This window comes from Polypterus senegalus, chromosome 12, assembly GCF_016835505.1.
Source record: "Polypterus senegalus isolate Bchr_013 chromosome 12, ASM1683550v1, whole genome shotgun sequence".
NCBI lineage: Eukaryota > Metazoa > Chordata > Cladistia > Polypteriformes > Polypteridae > Polypterus > Polypterus senegalus.
The window spans coordinates 19,817,949-19,834,952 of NC_053165.1; the positions used below are offsets into that span (position 1 = coordinate 19,817,949).

Below are 17,004 nucleotides of genomic sequence, written 5' to 3' on the forward strand. Positions count from 1 at the left end.
CAGGAGCTTCAAACACTGGAATAGGGGAAAAATGTGATCTCAGTGATTTTGACCCTGGCATGATTGTTGGTGCCACAGAGGCTGGTTTGAGTATTTCCATAATTATTAACTAGTATTAAGTATTTCCATAATGACTGATCTCTGAGGATTTTCACACACAACAGTCTTTAGAGTTTTCTCGGAATGGTGAGCAGCAGTTCTGCAGATAGAAACACCTTCTTGATAAGAGATGTCAGAGGAGAACGGCTTAAGCTGACAGAATGGCTACAGTAACCCAGATAATCACTCCGGACAACTGTGGTTAGACAATAAAGCACCATCCAGAGGGCAGACTGCAATGGCAATCATACCCAAGACCTGGAAGCAGGAGCACAGCAACATTTGACCCCTGTGCCACCACGTCACCCCTCAGTCACTTGCCAATAATTCTTTCTGGCCATGTGTGGCTTACGCATGACAGACTGTAACGCTGACTCTGCACACAGCATCATTTGCAGATTTTCTTTATCAGATTTCAGTTTTTTTTTTAACTTCTCAATTCAGCTGTCCATAACCTATGCCAGGAGGGATCAGAGTGGCAATGACAAAGACACTTTGTCCAATTAGCCATGCAAGAGTACAGCCTGTATCAGGGAAGGGTCTTTCACATGGCATGTAAAATTATTTATTTTTTCCCTTTAAGGAATATGCAGTGGAAGGATAGAGTTGGTGAAGTGGTAGAAAAAGAATTAGATTATCAGGCAACAAATTAATTCATTCTCCACTCAAATATTCCAAGAGTGCAAGTTTTAGACAATTAGATGACAAATGATTATGTAAATGGGCAGTCTTCAGGGGCCTGCAGCCTAAACTGGCATCCAGTTTTCATGCAGCTGTCCTCCTTGGTTTCCATCTCAGTGCCCACCCCGTAGAGCACAGAAGCGGATCCAGCAGTGCCAGTGATGAAAAGGCTCACACACGGAAAAAAAAAAACATACAGGGCCCCTTTAAGCATTTTCATTTGTTTCAACGATGGATGAAATGTCACACTGCCAGTTTCATTTATCTGTCTCTGGCATGAAGTGCAAGTTTGAACTAGCACTGCATCCCTGGCTGAATTAAAGGCATGTTCAATTTATTTTTCTGAAATGATTTTGTCCAAATACCTTCTGACAGTCATTGACGTGCCTGGTAACTAAGAGGCTGTCTTGTTTGGCAAATCCAAGATGATATAACGGGAATTTCTGTTACTCGTGTAGGGATGAAGAAAAATGAACGGAACGTAAAGGACTGTAGAAGCGATCTATGAGCATTGAAAAATAAAAATGACATAAGGACTGTTTTTAGCATTGCCGCATCACAGCTTTAGAGTGTTGGGTTCAAATAACAGCCAGGCACCGTCTGTTTAAAGTTTGCACCTTCTTCCTGTGTCCACATTCTTAAAAACAAAGGTGCCAGAGTGGTTCTTCAGAGTGATGCCATATGTTGTGAAGGTCCTAGAAAGAATCCATATTTAGGGATTCTAGATCCTAGATTCTAGAACAGGCTCCGTACACTAGATAACCATGAATCGAAGGTAACAGACGTATGAATTACCAATGGGTCATGATTTCAAAGGCCTCTTGCTGCATACGGTAACTTGGGCTAAGTTCAGGTCTTCTTAATCTGTTAGTAAATAAAGTGAATGAAGGTTTTTGTTGTTTTTTCTACATATTAGGAAGTTCTTCAAAGCACAAAGAACCAAGTTCACATGCTTAAAGAACCCTTCCCACAATTAAACAGTGCTCAGTCAAGTGATGGCTCTATGAGGAACCACACAACCCAGTGAAGAACCATACAGTTCCATTAAATCTTAGAAATATTGAATCATATTTACTTAAATCTAAACTTAAAACTCATTTGTTTAAGACTGCTTTTACTCTTGATTACAATTGCTCTGTCTGATTTTAACTTCTGTATTATACTTTTATTTATAATCTGTGCTTTGTCTATTGTTCGGTGCCCTTGAGTGTTTAGAAAGGCGCCTACAAATAAATAAAATGTATTATTAAAGACAAAGCAGCACCAGAATGACTTCCAAACAACAATAAGAATATGAGTCAAACGTCCAGATCTCCATCCAGTTGAGAATTTGCGGCAGGACTTGAAAAGGCTGCTCATTCAAGGTCCTTGTGCAGCCTGACAGAGCTGGAGTAGCTGTGCCACGAAGAAGGGAGAACAATGGCAGTGTGCAGATGTGCAAAGCTGATAGACAGAGACTGGCGTGCACACCGGGCTGTCATGGCTGCCAAAGGTGTAACCATTGAATACTGACTTGAACTTGAAAGATGGGAATAGTTATCGATCAATTATTTAGTGTTTTATATTTGTAGGTCACTTTGTAGAATTTTGTTTTCATCTTGACATTAAATTGTCTTTTTTTGTTCATAAGTGTCAAAACTCGGGAGTGGTCTCCACTAGACTTTCTCGTATACTCAGATATGGGGGTGGATATTTGAGGAGTGAACTGCAAGACAATGATTATATTTGTATATTATGTAAATTAAAAAAAAAAAAACATCAACAACAAATCAAATCAAATGAATAATATATTGAACAATTATTATAAAAGTAAAGTTGATTAAATTGGACTCTGCAGCTGCATGAATAAAAACCAAATCGAGTAGGTAAAGTACCACTTCCAGTTGATGGATTTGGCCCAAAAGATAATGCAGATCTACAATTTTGGTGTAACAACCACAAGCCAAATTTCATCCATCTATCTCGTTGCGTTTTTCAGTTATCGTGTTTACACACACGCACACGCAAACACACACAGAGCTATAATTCCAAAAAATGGTATTTTTGGACTCAGGGAGGTCTAAAACATCGAGATTCATCAAAATTTTGAAGTCAAATTTTTTCATGATTACTATACTTTCTTTATACTTCGTATATGAGAAAGTAAAAAACAAATGAAATCCTCTGTGTTTCAATGTTGCTTAATAATAAAAAATGAAAGCCTCCAACGGGGTGAATGCTTTTAACTGGCACCGTATTGCAGTCAAATGTTATCCATCCAGCCATCCAGCTAATAAAACCAAACCTGAGCTAAAACAATGGCTGCACACTGCTGACACACAAATATCCATGCTTCGTAAATTTAATATGGTCATCTACCTACCAAAATTAACATTTAAAATTCACTCTGGAGACTGAGTTCATTTGAAAATAAATGAAAATACCGTAATCCCTCGCTACTTTGCGGTTCACTTTTCGTGGATTCACGACCTTCGGGTTTTTAAATATAGTAGTAGTATTTCCTAGTCTAAGAACAACTAAACAAGTTCGGTGACTAAGTGCGTTGTAACACGGGCTGTGATTGGTACATGGGAGGGAGACGACAAATCACAGCTTCCCGCTTTCTAATCGGGCCCGTGATTGGTGCTTTGACTGATGCCCAGATCCCACAGCACCTCCCCTTGTCTCTCTGTCGCGGCCATTTTTGCTTCAAGCTTTCTCGCTGAGCGGTTTACTTTACAATGTACTGTGTGTGAATTTTTTGTGGTTTCTTTGTGTTCAGCTTCGCTTCAATTTTCACTCCCTGCAATGGCTCCCAAACGTGCTCCTTCTTCCAAGGCTGGTGCTAAGCCTAAACGCCAACGAAGAATGATGACGATCGCTGAGAAGGTGAAACTTCTGGATATGTTGAAGGAAGGGAGAACGTTCGCGGCTGTGGCTACAGACCGGCTAAGGATCTGCAAGAGCGGTCACAGGAATGGGACGACGATATGGTTCGATTGGTCCAATTTTGCAACAAGGTCGACGACGTCATGACCACCTTCAAGCTGCTCTTCGACCAGAAAAAGAAGCAGCGGCAGCAGCTGCTGATCACAATGTTTTTGCAGCCTCGCAAGAAAGAGCCAGTTCCTACTCCTACTACGGATACACCTTTGGAAACCGTGGAAGAGGTGCTCCAGGAAATGGCACCGCCGTCTTTAGAGAGTAAAGTAAAAGTCATCTTCATCGTCATCATTTTTACTGCACAGCATATTCATCACCATCATCACATCATATATAGGTATGTGTACTTCGCTATACAGTAACTGTAAACTTATCTACCTATTTCATATTGCTTAACAGTTGTCCCTGTTATTAATAGAGTAAAGGGTGGGTTTAAAAATGTCCAAATACACGTTAAATAATTAAATAAATATGGTGTCCCTACTTCACAGAAATTCAGTTATTGCGGCCGGCCTTGGCACCTGTCTCCCGCGATAAACGAGGGATTGCTGTAAGCTGAAGAAAGAGTTAGTGTTTCTCCATGGACCACAGTTCAGTATCATGCCTGGCCACAGTCAGTGTGGTGTGTCCTGGCATTGACTATTTTTCTTTTTTGTCTACATGCTCCTGGCATCCTTCCACATCTCATAGTTAGTTAAACTGACATCTGGTAGACAGTAGGACTTCAGAGACTTTCAAAACTCAACTTGATGTTATTTTAGAAGAATTAAGTGGAGCTTTGTTGGACTGAATGGCCTGTTCTCAATCAGACTGTTCTAATCTCTGAATTGTCCTGGTATGATTCAAAAGTGTGGGCGGCATGGTGGCGCAGTGGTTGTACTTCTACTTCGCAGTAAGAAGACCTGGTTTTGTGCCCCAGGTCCTCCCTGGATGGAGTTTGCATGGTCTCCCTGTGTCTGCGTGGGTTTCCCCTAAGAACTCCAGTTTCCTCCATTGGTCCAAAGACATGCAAGTTAGGTGGATTGGCTGTAGTGTGTGGTTGGTGTAAGTATGTTTGTGTGTGTTGCCCTGCGGTGGACTGGCACCCTGTCCGGGGTTTGTTCCTGCTTTGCACCCTATGGTAGCTGGGATAGGCTCCAGCACTCCCCGTGTCTCTGTTCAGTACAAAGCTGTTTAAAAAATGACTGACTGACTGACTCAGAGTATGAGTATGTCCTGTTGTAAACTGTTGACCCATCTGGGGTTGTTCATTGCCTTGCAACCTGTGCATTGCCCCAGCCATTTACGGGACAAACTTGGGTCATCAAATGGAAAACTGGAATGAACAAAAAATATTGCGTATCCCGTAAATACAAGTGATACACATCTTTTAAACTCCCCAAACATACACCAAGAGCAAACATAATATTCTCAAACAGAATTAATTCATTTCTGGGGTCGTGGAGGGCTGGAGCCTATCCTGACAGCATCAGGTAAAAGACGGGCATCAGAGCTCACACAGAGGCCATTTAGAGGGACCAATTAATCTAGCAGACGTGTCCAGAATGTAATACATGAAAAATCACACACATACGTGTGCACAGGTAGACACACTGAGAATGTGCAAACGCTCCATTATGTTCACAACAGTCCACTTTCATTCATAAGAAAGCATTAAGTATGCAACTCCGTAAGCCTAAAAGAATTGAAGCGCTTCAATCTTTTCAATCTGAAAAATTCCAGACTAATAAGACACCTGACAGAGTAATGTATCCACAGCCATTATGCTGCATTTTACTGTGACACTTGCTCCCTGCCTTACTCAGCAGGACAAATCACTTAATCTGCTCATATTTCAACTGGGAAGACATTGTGTCTGTTCTAATGGCAGTTACGTGAAAACATGAAAATCTGCCGTTAATTTTGAAAGACACTATACAATTTAAGCGAGATGGTTGAAAAATATTTTTAAGGAAAGTGACACCAGAGCATATTTTATCACGCCTGCCTGATTCAGTGAAAGGTAGACTGGTATCAATGCCAGAGAAGATGGTGCATGTTTCCTTACATTTCAGTTTTTGAAAAGGTAATTTTCTTTTTAGTATTGTTGCACTTTTACAAAGTAGGTTTCCATCCAATAAACAAGAAGTATCAGACAGCTACCTACGTATACTGGCAAAGCATTTTAAGAATGAGAATAGTACATTTTCGTAATGCCTTGCGTGAAAAGCATTATGTCACATGCAGCCTTCAGTGCACTTTGTGGCTGAGATCAGACTGAATATCTAATCCCTATATATAATTTGATACTATCCGTATGTATGGTGTTTGCGTCAATACCCTGTATGTATGACGATGTATGGTGTTCACGTCAATACCTCGACTCAATACAAGTTAGAACCATCCAATGGGACTCTGCCTCTATAGTTAGAACATCACATGGTAAATGCAGACGCAGTATTGCATGATTGGCTAAGAATGTTTGAATGCTACAGTGACGCCGCTGGACGGCCGAGTATAGTAAGTCGGTGTTGGTTCGAGCAGATAGCAGTAAGTTCGGTTGGTTTTTGGAACATTGGTCTGGTGGGGCGTACTTTCCAGGACTAACATCGTCGACTGACTTAAACTCTTCGACAGCTCCGGAACCGTAAGTAATTTAGAACGTATCGCCATTTGCTTGGTATGTCGAAATCTTTGGTCAGTTCGGTTTTAGCATCCGTCCTTCTGACATCTATTGGCAAACTGAGTAATGACGGCTGGGTATCAACAACGGTCACTGTTTAAATTTTAGTTGATCTCAGATCTAAAATGGCCACGCCAACATAATTATTACTCCGACTCTGATTAGAGTCATAAAATACGGTTTGTTTTGAAAATTTGAAAAAATCAAATAAGGTGCACCAACACGGTGGCGCAGTGGTAGCGCTGCTGCCTTGCAGTTAGGAGACCCAGGTTCGCTTCCTGGGTCCTCCCTGCATGGAGTTTGCATGTTCTCCCTGTGTCTGCGTGGGTTTCCATCCGGGCACTCAGTTTTCCTCCCACAGTCCAAAGACTTGCAGGTTAGGTGGATTGGCGATTCTAAATTGGCCCGTGTGGGTCCTGTGGTGGGTTGACACCCTGCCCAGGATTGGTTCCTGCCTTGTGCCCTGGGATTAGCTCCAGCAGACCCCCGTGACCCTGTGTTTGGATTCGGCGGGTTGGATAATGGATGGATGGAGGTGCACCGAAGAGCTGAGTTCACGTCTCACAACCCCGTTTAAACAGGAAACTCTTCATTACATCGGCCGAAAAGGTCTATTTTAAGCACAAATCAGTGCCATGATAACAAAATCATTTCAAGGACTTAAAAAAACAAATAATTCTTTGCAGAGAAAGTATGGATTTCACAAACGTAGAATTTGTATCCCGATTCGATCGGGTTTCCAGTTACTAGCACATGATAAAACACTTCAGTCTGTATCTCCGAGTAATCTGATTGGACAAGCTGGCTTTGGTCTGTTTGGTCAGATTGACTTTGGTGGCTCAGTGGTTGCACTGCTGCTTTGCAGTAAGGAGATTGGGGATTTGCTTCCCAGGTTGTCCCTGTGTGGAGAGTAGTGAGAAAAGCGATATATAAATGTAAAGAATTATTATTATAATTAATAGGGGTACAAACTTCAATTCCTGATTATAATTTTTGTTTTCTTTTACAGAAAAGTGATTAAAATGGAGCAGTTCACGGACAATAAAGCAAATAATGTACAAAATGACATTGGGTTATTAAGTACTAATGAGGCATATCCCAAGTCACTTTCAAATACAGAAAATATTCACATGAATACAAATGATGTTTTCACAGAATGTAATGTGGGTCCGTGTAGATTAGTGCTAGTCAAAAAGCAGACAGGAGGTGAGCAAGGTGCTTCAAAATGACAGCGTCTGAGAGGGAGGCTTTACAGCAATGCAATCGAGGGAGGAAGCGCTGGGCAAGAGAAGTTCAGACACACAAAGGATATCAATGAATGGCACAGGAGGAATGCTGGGAGTCAGTAGCAAATATTCATAAGAATACAAATGATGTTTTGAAAGCAGCTCATGGGGGCCAGTTTACCCCTGGTGGTAGTCAAAAGCTGACGGGAGGCAAGCACGGTGCCTCAAAAGGATAGTCGACAATGTAGGCTTTATAGGAATGTGATCAATAGAGCAAGTGCCGGACAAGACAGGTTCGGACACATGAAGACAATGAGGAAAGGTGTAGGAGGAATGCTGAGAGTCGCTTCCAAATGCGGCAAGTATTCGCAAGAATACAAATGATGTTTGCACAGTGGGTACTGGGGGCCAGTCTACCACTGGAGATAATCAAAAAGTGGACAGCAGGTGAGCCAGGCAACTCAAAATGTCAGAGTCTGAGAAGCAGGCCTTACAGGAACACAATCGAAAGAGGAAGCCCTGGGCAACAGAAGTTCAGGCACACAAGGAAAGGCATAGGCTGACCTGGGAAAGTTGCCAGCAAATATTCACAACAATTCAAATGATGTTTTCATAGCAGGTAATGGGGGCCTGTCTAGTATTGGTCTTAGTCAAAAAGCAGACAGGAGGCGAGCAAGGTGCTTCAAAATGACAGCGTCTGAGAGGAAGGCTTTATAGGAATACAATCAAGTGAGGAAGCGCTGGAAAAGAGTAGTTCAGACACACAAAAAGGACATCAATGAAAGGCATAAGAGGAACTCTGGGAGTCGGCAGAAAATATTCACAAGAATACAATCGATGTTCTCAAAACGGCTCATGGGGGTCAGTTTACCCTTGGTGGTAGTCAAAAAGCTGACAGGAGGCAAGCACGGTGCCTCAAAAGGATTGTCAGAAAAGCAGGCTTTATAGGAATGCGATTGAGAGAGGAAGTGCTGGCCAAGACAGGTTCGGACACATGAAGACACCAAGGAAAGGTGGTTTCCAAATGTGGTAAGCATTCACAAGAATACAAATGATGTTTTTACAGTGGGTCATTGGGGCCTGTCTAGTATTGGTGTTAGTCAAAAAGTGGACAGCAGGTGAGCCAGGCAACTCAAAATGTCAGAGTCTGAGAAGCAGGCCTTACAGGAACACAATCAAAAGAGGAAGCGCTGGGCGACAGAAGTTCAGGCACACAAGGATACAAATAAAAGGTATTGGCCGAACTGTGAAAGTTGCCAGCAAATATTCACAACAATACAAATGATGTTTTCACACCAGGCAATGGGTGTCAGTCTAACACTGGTAGCACTTGAAAAGCAGACAGGAGGTAAGGACGATGCCTCGAAATGACAATCGTAAAACCTGCAGTCGAGAGAGGAAATGTTGGCCAAGGTAGGTTCAGACACAGGAAAACGCCCAGGAAAGGTGTAGGAGGAATGCTGAGAGTCACTTCTAAAGAGGGCAAGCATTCACAAGAATACAAATGACACTTTCCCAGTAGGTATTGAGGACCAGTTTACCACTGGAGATAGTCAAAGAGCAAACAGAAAGTGAAGCAAAACAACCCAAAATGACAGAGTCCGAGCTGAGAAGCAAACTTTAAGGGTACGCAATCAAGAGAGAAAGCGGCAGACATACAGCATGTAGGAGGAACACTGAGGGCTCACTCAAGGAAAGAGATTTCAAATATCAAATATTATTACATTAATTCTACTACCTGTCTTCAAAAGGTAACATAGCTGCTGTGTGTTTGAGTTTCGCGCAGAGATGAGCACAGGTTGGGGTGGAGGCAAAAGCCAGACTGTTGACATACAACAAGACCTGCCAATGCATTCTGATACAATATGAATAAATTAACAATATCATTACTACCATATAGAATAAATTAAGAATAATATCATTAGTGAATTGCATAAACAAATACACGTCTAACGTCATGCCTTCCTTATATGATAACACAGCCATCCAATCCCGCCCACAATCCGACTCCACCCTATGCTGTGTTCTGCAGCGAGGTGTACAGTATTTGTTTCCGCTCCTTAGAGAATGGGTGTTTCACTGTTATGCCGTCAGGAGTGGCTCTCAAACAAGTAAAATTAAAAATGTAAAAAATAAACAAGTTGAAGTAGCTGCTCTCAAAGTAAAACTGAAATTGTAAATAAATTTGTAATTGAAGTTGCATGGAATGTGTCTCTGTTTATAAGTTAGAAGAATTTGTAAAACCGCCAATCGGAGATCTTGAAATTTTACAAATGTCTGCCGTATTTTGTATTCACTGTGTCTCTATGAAAATGTAATAGTTGCAATAAATTTCCATGAAAAATAAGTCTGACAAATTTCAGCAAAATCACTCCACTGGGACCAAGTCGTTTCATGCAAAAAGACAGACAGACAGACACGGCTATCACAGTAGGTGCATCTCTCATTATCTATGAAGGCAGCTAAAAAAACTGGAGTCAAACAAGAACCCAGAGGCCATTCTGGTCCTACCTGAACATTTCCTCAGCTCCTCTGAAAATAGTGAAGTGGTTTACCAACCTGAATACCACAAAAAGCCCCGTTTCTTTCTCACCCACCTGCTATCTCTTACTGTTTGCAGACGCTGACCCTCACCCCTGACAGCTGAGAATTAGTCTTGCTCTTATTTTTTAACTCCACGCTCATTTTGCTTTTGACCATTAGGTGAATTTAAACACCAGACTTCTACTTTCAAGGACAGGGGCGACCATCAATTTGCCCAACAGACACTTGACAAGAGCCATCTCTGGTTAGTCTTGGTGTCTCTGGACCACAGAGCCTCCAATTGGCCTTTAAGTGCCACGCTTCTGAAGTGGTCCTCACTGCCTCCCCTGTCTGATGAACAGAACAATCAAGCGTGTTCCCTTGTTCAAGGATGTACTTGCCAAGGGTAAGAAGATATCTCTACTTTTCTACTACCCACACCAACCACACTCACTCCCTACAAGTAGAGGGCCAGGCATCAGTGCCAGAAACTGGGTCTCCTGTCCCTAGTATCAGAGATGAGTATCAGAGGATTCTATCTTATGCATAAACTGGTGCAGCTCCCTTCTCACATGGCATATTTATTGCTGAAACCAGATTACTGTAGGACTTGACTATGCCCCATGCCAACCTGGTGGTGTCCATACCCCAGACAAACGCTTTACAAATATGCATATAAGTTAAACAAAAAATAATTGACAAGTGGTCTGGGAAAAATGAAACAGAAGCAAAAGTCGAGGTCTGCTTTCAATTTCATGATTTGTTTTTTCCTCTCTCGTTTTTTGAACAGTATTATGAAGAAGGATTAACATGCTTAATCCGTTTAATCATTTTCCAGTTTGCTGCTTTTTTTATTTCCTGCACAGAAAACATCTCCCCAAGGTCAACATAGTATAAGCCAAGTCCCTCTAATGCTGAAATAGGGCATGATGGTTAGAGCCAAGTTTGCATTATGAAGACCACCACCTTCACTGAAACTATCATAACACAATAGCCTGCTGATTAATCATGTAGAAATTAACTCCGATATACGTATATAGCTGAAATGGAAGCACTGAAACATATGATCAGTGCTTTCAAGAGGTCACTGTTGCTTTAAATGTGGGTCACAATATTTCATTCATAAGTCCATCTGCCCCTGTGTATGTACACCAGTTAGCCAAAACATTCAAGACCTCCTGCCCAATATTGTGCCCCAAAACAGCTCTGACCCATCGAGGCATGGACTCCATAAGACATCTGAAAGTGTCCTATGGCATCTGGCACCAAGACATTAGCAGCAGATCCTTCCAGTCCTGTAAGTTGCAAGATGTGGCCACCACAGATTAGACTTGTTTTTTTCCCCCACATCCCACATTTTGAAAGCCAAGTCAACACCCTGAACTTTTTGTCATGTTCCTCAAACCATTCCTGAACAATTTTTCCAGTGTATCAGACCGCATTACCCTGCTGAAAGAGGGAATACTGTTGTCAGGAAGGTCAATTTTTAGGTGTCAAAGTGAGCTCCACATGAATACCATTACCCAAGACTTCCCAGCAGAACATTGCCCAGAGCATCACACTGCCTCCACTGGCTTCTCTTCTTCCCATAATACATCTTGCTGCCATCTCTTCCCCAGGTAAATGAAGCATATGCATCTACATGATGTAAAAGAAATCGTGATTTATCAGACCAGGCCATCTTCTTCAATTGCTCCAAGATCCAGTTCTGACAATCACATGCCCACTGTAGATGCTTTAGATGGCAGACAAGGGGTCAGCACGGGCACTCAGACCAGTCTGCAGCTATGCAGCCCCTTATACAGCAAGCTGCGATGCACTGTGTGTTCTGACACCTTTCTATCATGGCCACCATTATATTTTCCAACAGATTGTGCTTCAGTAGCTCTTTTGTGGGATCAGACCAAATAGCCTTCCCTTCCCATACACATCAAAAAGCATGACCATATCACTGGTTCACCGGTTGTCCTTCCTTGAACCACTTTTGGTAGATACTGCCAAACTTGGGCCACAAAGTTGCACTGGAGACTGGTAAAGGGATCAGGTTTATAAAGGAACAAAATCTGAATTGCTGAACTGGCAGGTGCAAAGACAAGACTTTATCCAGAAGGGGTTTGTCAATGGCAGAAAAGCACAAGGGTTGCAGCTGTCAAATGGGGTGGTCGAGCTCCCCACTCCAGCTCAAAAGAACACAAAGTCCTCCTCATCAAGTGGGTTCAACTGCTGGGAAGCAGCGACTGGAGCAGACGCACTGTGAAGGAGAGAGGACAGAAGAGTGAGCCATTAGGTTGGCCAGGGCTCAGCCTTTTAAATGTTCTAAACCTCGTGTGAGAAGTATGTTGCACGGTAAGCCTGTAGCTGATCCCACAAAGAGTGTGAGTGTATAAGAGTGTTTGTTTCTCATTGAAATACTGTTTAATAAGAGGAAGTTTCTAAAAGGTAGCTGTGTTTCTTTGCCATAGGTTTACTGTTTAACAGACAGACACCTTGCAGTTAAGAACACAATAGGGTGCAGCTGGCGACGCTGTGCAGGAGGAAAAACGGAGCAGGGGAACTGAGCTGCACAAGAGCAACGGTCACCACCGTTATGGGAAACTAACCAGTGGCGACACCGGTCACAATACTAACAACTGCATACAGGTAACACCCTAAAAGAGCTTCCATTCTGAAGATATTCTAACCCAGCCATGTGGCCATCACCTTTTCAAAGTTGCTCAGATCCTTATGCTTGCCCATTGTCCTAGTTTCAACATATCACCATCACGAAGTGAGTGATCATTTGAAGCCTAAAATATCCCAGCCCATAACTGGTGCCATTGTAACGGTATAATCAGTGTTATTCAATTCACCTGTCACAGGTTTGAATGTTGTGGCCAATCGGTGTAAATATGTAAAACAACTTCAATTATCCATCCATCCATTATCCAACCCGCTATATCCTAACTACAGGGTCACGAGGGTCTGCTGGAGACAATCCCAGCCAACACAGGGCGCCAGCGCACCGCAGTGAAAAAACTTCAATAATATATTAAGTTTTTGAATCAACACAGCTAGATTGAATTTATAAACTGCACGGAAGCTCATTTTCAGTACAGCACATTAATTATGTAATAAAGTAGTGATACACATGCATAAAAAATAGCAAATAAATAATGGGTGGCACTTGGTCCGGGCTTCAAGTCGAACCATAACCACTCTGTGTTTGGAATCTAACCCACTGTGTCTATATGGCATTCTCTGGGCATTTTTGCATCGTCCCGCATCCCAATATAGTTTACTAGCCATGTGCGCCCAACTACGTTGCGTGTTAAAGTTGTCTGTGAAGGGCTCCCTGTTTAAACGCGGCTACCAGTTGTGAACTGGGCCCTTCGTCGCACAGCATTATGATTTTTTATAAGGGAAACAAAATTACAAAAGAAAACCCTTGAACATTGATTCGATAGGAACGGCCTACTCGGAATCATTGTCCGAATCGTAATTATGTGGTGGTGTAGGAGCATTTCTGCTTCTGTTCGTTCACAGTCCGTCTCATTTTCACGACGCTATCGTTTCCTCTCACGATGTCTTCTCAACCTTTCTCCAATCTCGCAGGTTGCTTTCTGGCAATCCAAAGAGTAAGGCAATATACATGAAGCAATGGTTATGAAAGGGGGACACATAGGTATTCAGGCTCTTTAAAGCATAAATAGGGATTACTTCACTGACATGTGAGCAAGCCACGGTACAACTGTGAGACGCGCAGCATTCGCCGGCTACAACATAACAATAATCATTTTCGGAACGTGCTGTTACGTTGTCATTCATGTTACCCACTGTCTTTCTTTCATTCATATGTTACGTAGGCACGTACCTTTTATCTTCGGCAATCTCATTCTCTAACCAGGCCTCAGGAGCAAACCAGCGTAACACTGTCCACCACCCTTCGTTATTCCGGCACATTGTTGACATCTGTGAGTAACAACAACGTACTAAACTGGAAGGTGGTCTATGCATGTGTGGAATTCACGGACAAAAAAAAGATCAAGATCTAAATGAAGATGTCTTTAGTTAATTTAAAGCACAACAATTTGTTTAGTTTGAATGTCTGTGTTTTGAGGTGTGACTGGAGTACTACAGTCTTCAGTAATATAAGGCTGGAGGAGATTCTTTAGCTGTCTCTCGACTGCCATCTAGTGCTTCTTCTTCTTCTAATTCTTTCGTGGACAAACAAAGATCAAGATCCAAATGAAGATTATATAGAGATACATTTTGTCAGACATGCGGGTATATGAGGAGCGTTTTATGAGTTTGTGTTGGGTGAATATGGGGAAGGAAAAGGAGTCTAATACTGCCACTAACTTTAGTTCTGTCTGTTTGCTTAGAATGGGAGGCTGATGAGGACCCTTCCTTTACTTATGAAGCCACGCCCCTTCCTGTGTCAGTCCTATATAATTGAGCCCACACCAGAAATCGAAATTAACTTTAGGATCAACTTCAGAGGAGAACACAGCTCGGAAACTCTGAAATTTTATTTGTGGTGATACGCTAAACCTTTTTGTTTTGCATGTTTGTCTATCTATCTTCACCATCCTTCAGACAACAGAATTAAGAGAGGCATTGTCCAGGACTCCAAAATCTCAATTCTTTGACTCTGATTTCCTTTCACCATGTATAGGATCATTATTGCCACATGTAAAGAGTACAGTGAAATTCTTACTTGCACGTGCTAATCAAAATGCAACATGTTGCCTCTCCCAAGCACCATGATTAAGTGAGTAGAACTGCCGTATCTGGAAACTTCTGTCTTTGTTAGAGAGGTATCAATTATAAAGAGACACGGATCACATTTAAAGGTGCACCTCCCAGCCTGCACGAGAGCGAATATTATGGGATGTCAAAAAAAGCGAAGGAGGTGCACGTGTGCCGCAATAGTCAATTCCGCATAGAGAAGCATTTGTTATAAATAAGAATCAGCAGTGTACCGAATTAAGATAAGCGTGCATTGATGACCAGAGGTGGGTTTGTTTGCATTTTACTTGTATTGTATGTTTTTATATGTTAAAATGTAAAGTCGTTTAAATGTACTGATTACGTTATTGATTTGGATTCTATACTGCCGGTAAGCTAGTGCTTACTTTCAGTAATACTGCCATCTAGTGGACATTGTGTACTTTATCAATAAGTTTTATGTATTCTTTTTTTATTGTAGACCACACATACGCAAATACACCTATACCTATTCGAATACAGGTGTATATCTTCAAATAAATGAGTTCAATTTCAGTCTAAGCTGCTGTGTGGAATTCTCTGCATCGTTTACGAGTGTCCTGATCGACACTCCGGAGTGAACACTGTAAGTCCTGAACACACTTCAGATAAAGTGATCCTTTGCTACAGTCTTCCTTACTTGAAAAAACTCAGAATACAGTTTTTAGTTTTTTTTTTTAACATTGTCTACCCTTAGAAGACGTATTCATTTTCATTCAGATGCTGATGACATATAAAAATTCAATGGAGTTTGCTTATCACTAATGATTACAATTTTGGCTATCGTAGTCCTGTTTACTGTGGACACAATGGTGTGTTTAAGTGTGTTCTCAAAGTATAACACATTTTGAAAAAGCGGAGAGCACAACAGAATTCATTTTACTGGTGCGTGACAGATGGCATGCAAATGGGAACAACTCTCTTTACGGAGCAACATTCCTTGTTTTCTGTCCCCAAAAATGTTTAAAGCCTTGTCAGGCATGCATGTCGGAGGATTTCCTCGTGGGCTTGATTAACTCTTTGAGGGCTGAATATTTTTTCAAAAAACAGTTTCTGAAAAGGAATGGTTTCACACAGAAAACAAGATAAAACGTCTGTTGCTGCATGCTGTGGCAGCCAGTTTGACAAGAATGTGCAGCAGGCTTGCTGTCAAGCTGTCTTTGTATGGCTGAGGCAGAAGCTGTGCATTACAATCTAGTTTCTACCTGTTATCATTGTTAAGCGGCACTCCTCTCTGGTGAACATTGCCGCAGGTGTATCAGCTACATGAACCCGTTCAGCACCATGATTAGCTGGGGACCAGTCAACTGAAGCTGGAACCTCATATTTGTTTCCGATCACTTGTAGCAAAATCGTAGTCTGACAAGTCATAGTTCAGTTCAGAGATAATAGGCAAAACGTCGTCCATGCAGTAGTTTGCTTTATGCAAACACTTTGATCTCTCGCCAGCTGTCAGTGCCATTTTTACTGTTGTTTGCGCCTTGCTACTCACACGAGCGCAAGAAATCTTGGTCAAACTAATGAAGCGAACTTTCCTTCAGACAACGAGAGTCCAACTAAAACATAACAGTTGGTTTTTTCACAGTGTTCAGTTACCATCATCAACTCCTCCTTTTGACAAAAGTCAAAAGAGTTAAAATACTGCATGTGATAGCCCTGTGTGGCAAGAAGAGAGGCTCACACTAACATTCTCTTCCCAGCAGCAGCCAGAAACTGCCCAGTGATGGCACTTAGCCCCGCCCCTTCTGCCTTGTAGTTATAAGAGGCCCTGCTGCCCAGAAGGAGGCATCATTTGCACTAAGACCAACCTGCCGGATGGAGCTCCAGTGAATGACCCTTATTCAACGGCGTACAGCTGGATACTTTGTTGTTCTGCCCAAGAGGCTATTTACTTTATCGCCAATTTGCTTTGGACTTTAGTTATTAAACTGGACAACCCAGCTGGAATCCCAACTTTTATTCTATGCTGCAACTGTCATTCCTATACCCGGCCACAACTTCCAAAAACTCATTTTAGTGGGTTTCCTGTTTCAAAATTGCAAAATCACCTGCAAAACTAATTTTAGTGTCAGTTTCACAAAACTGTATATGAATAGATAGGACTTACAAATCCTAAATGCATCATTTCTGTATTTCAGCAACTGG

General features: G+C 42.0%; 1 protein-coding gene across 4 annotated transcripts in view; it reads right to left on the minus strand.

The window, feature by feature from the left end:
* Window positions 1-17,004, minus strand: part of dock3 (dedicator of cytokinesis 3) — a 919,050-nt gene that overhangs the window by 738,488 nt on the left and 163,558 nt on the right. The gene's annotated exons all lie outside the window — the stretch shown is intronic.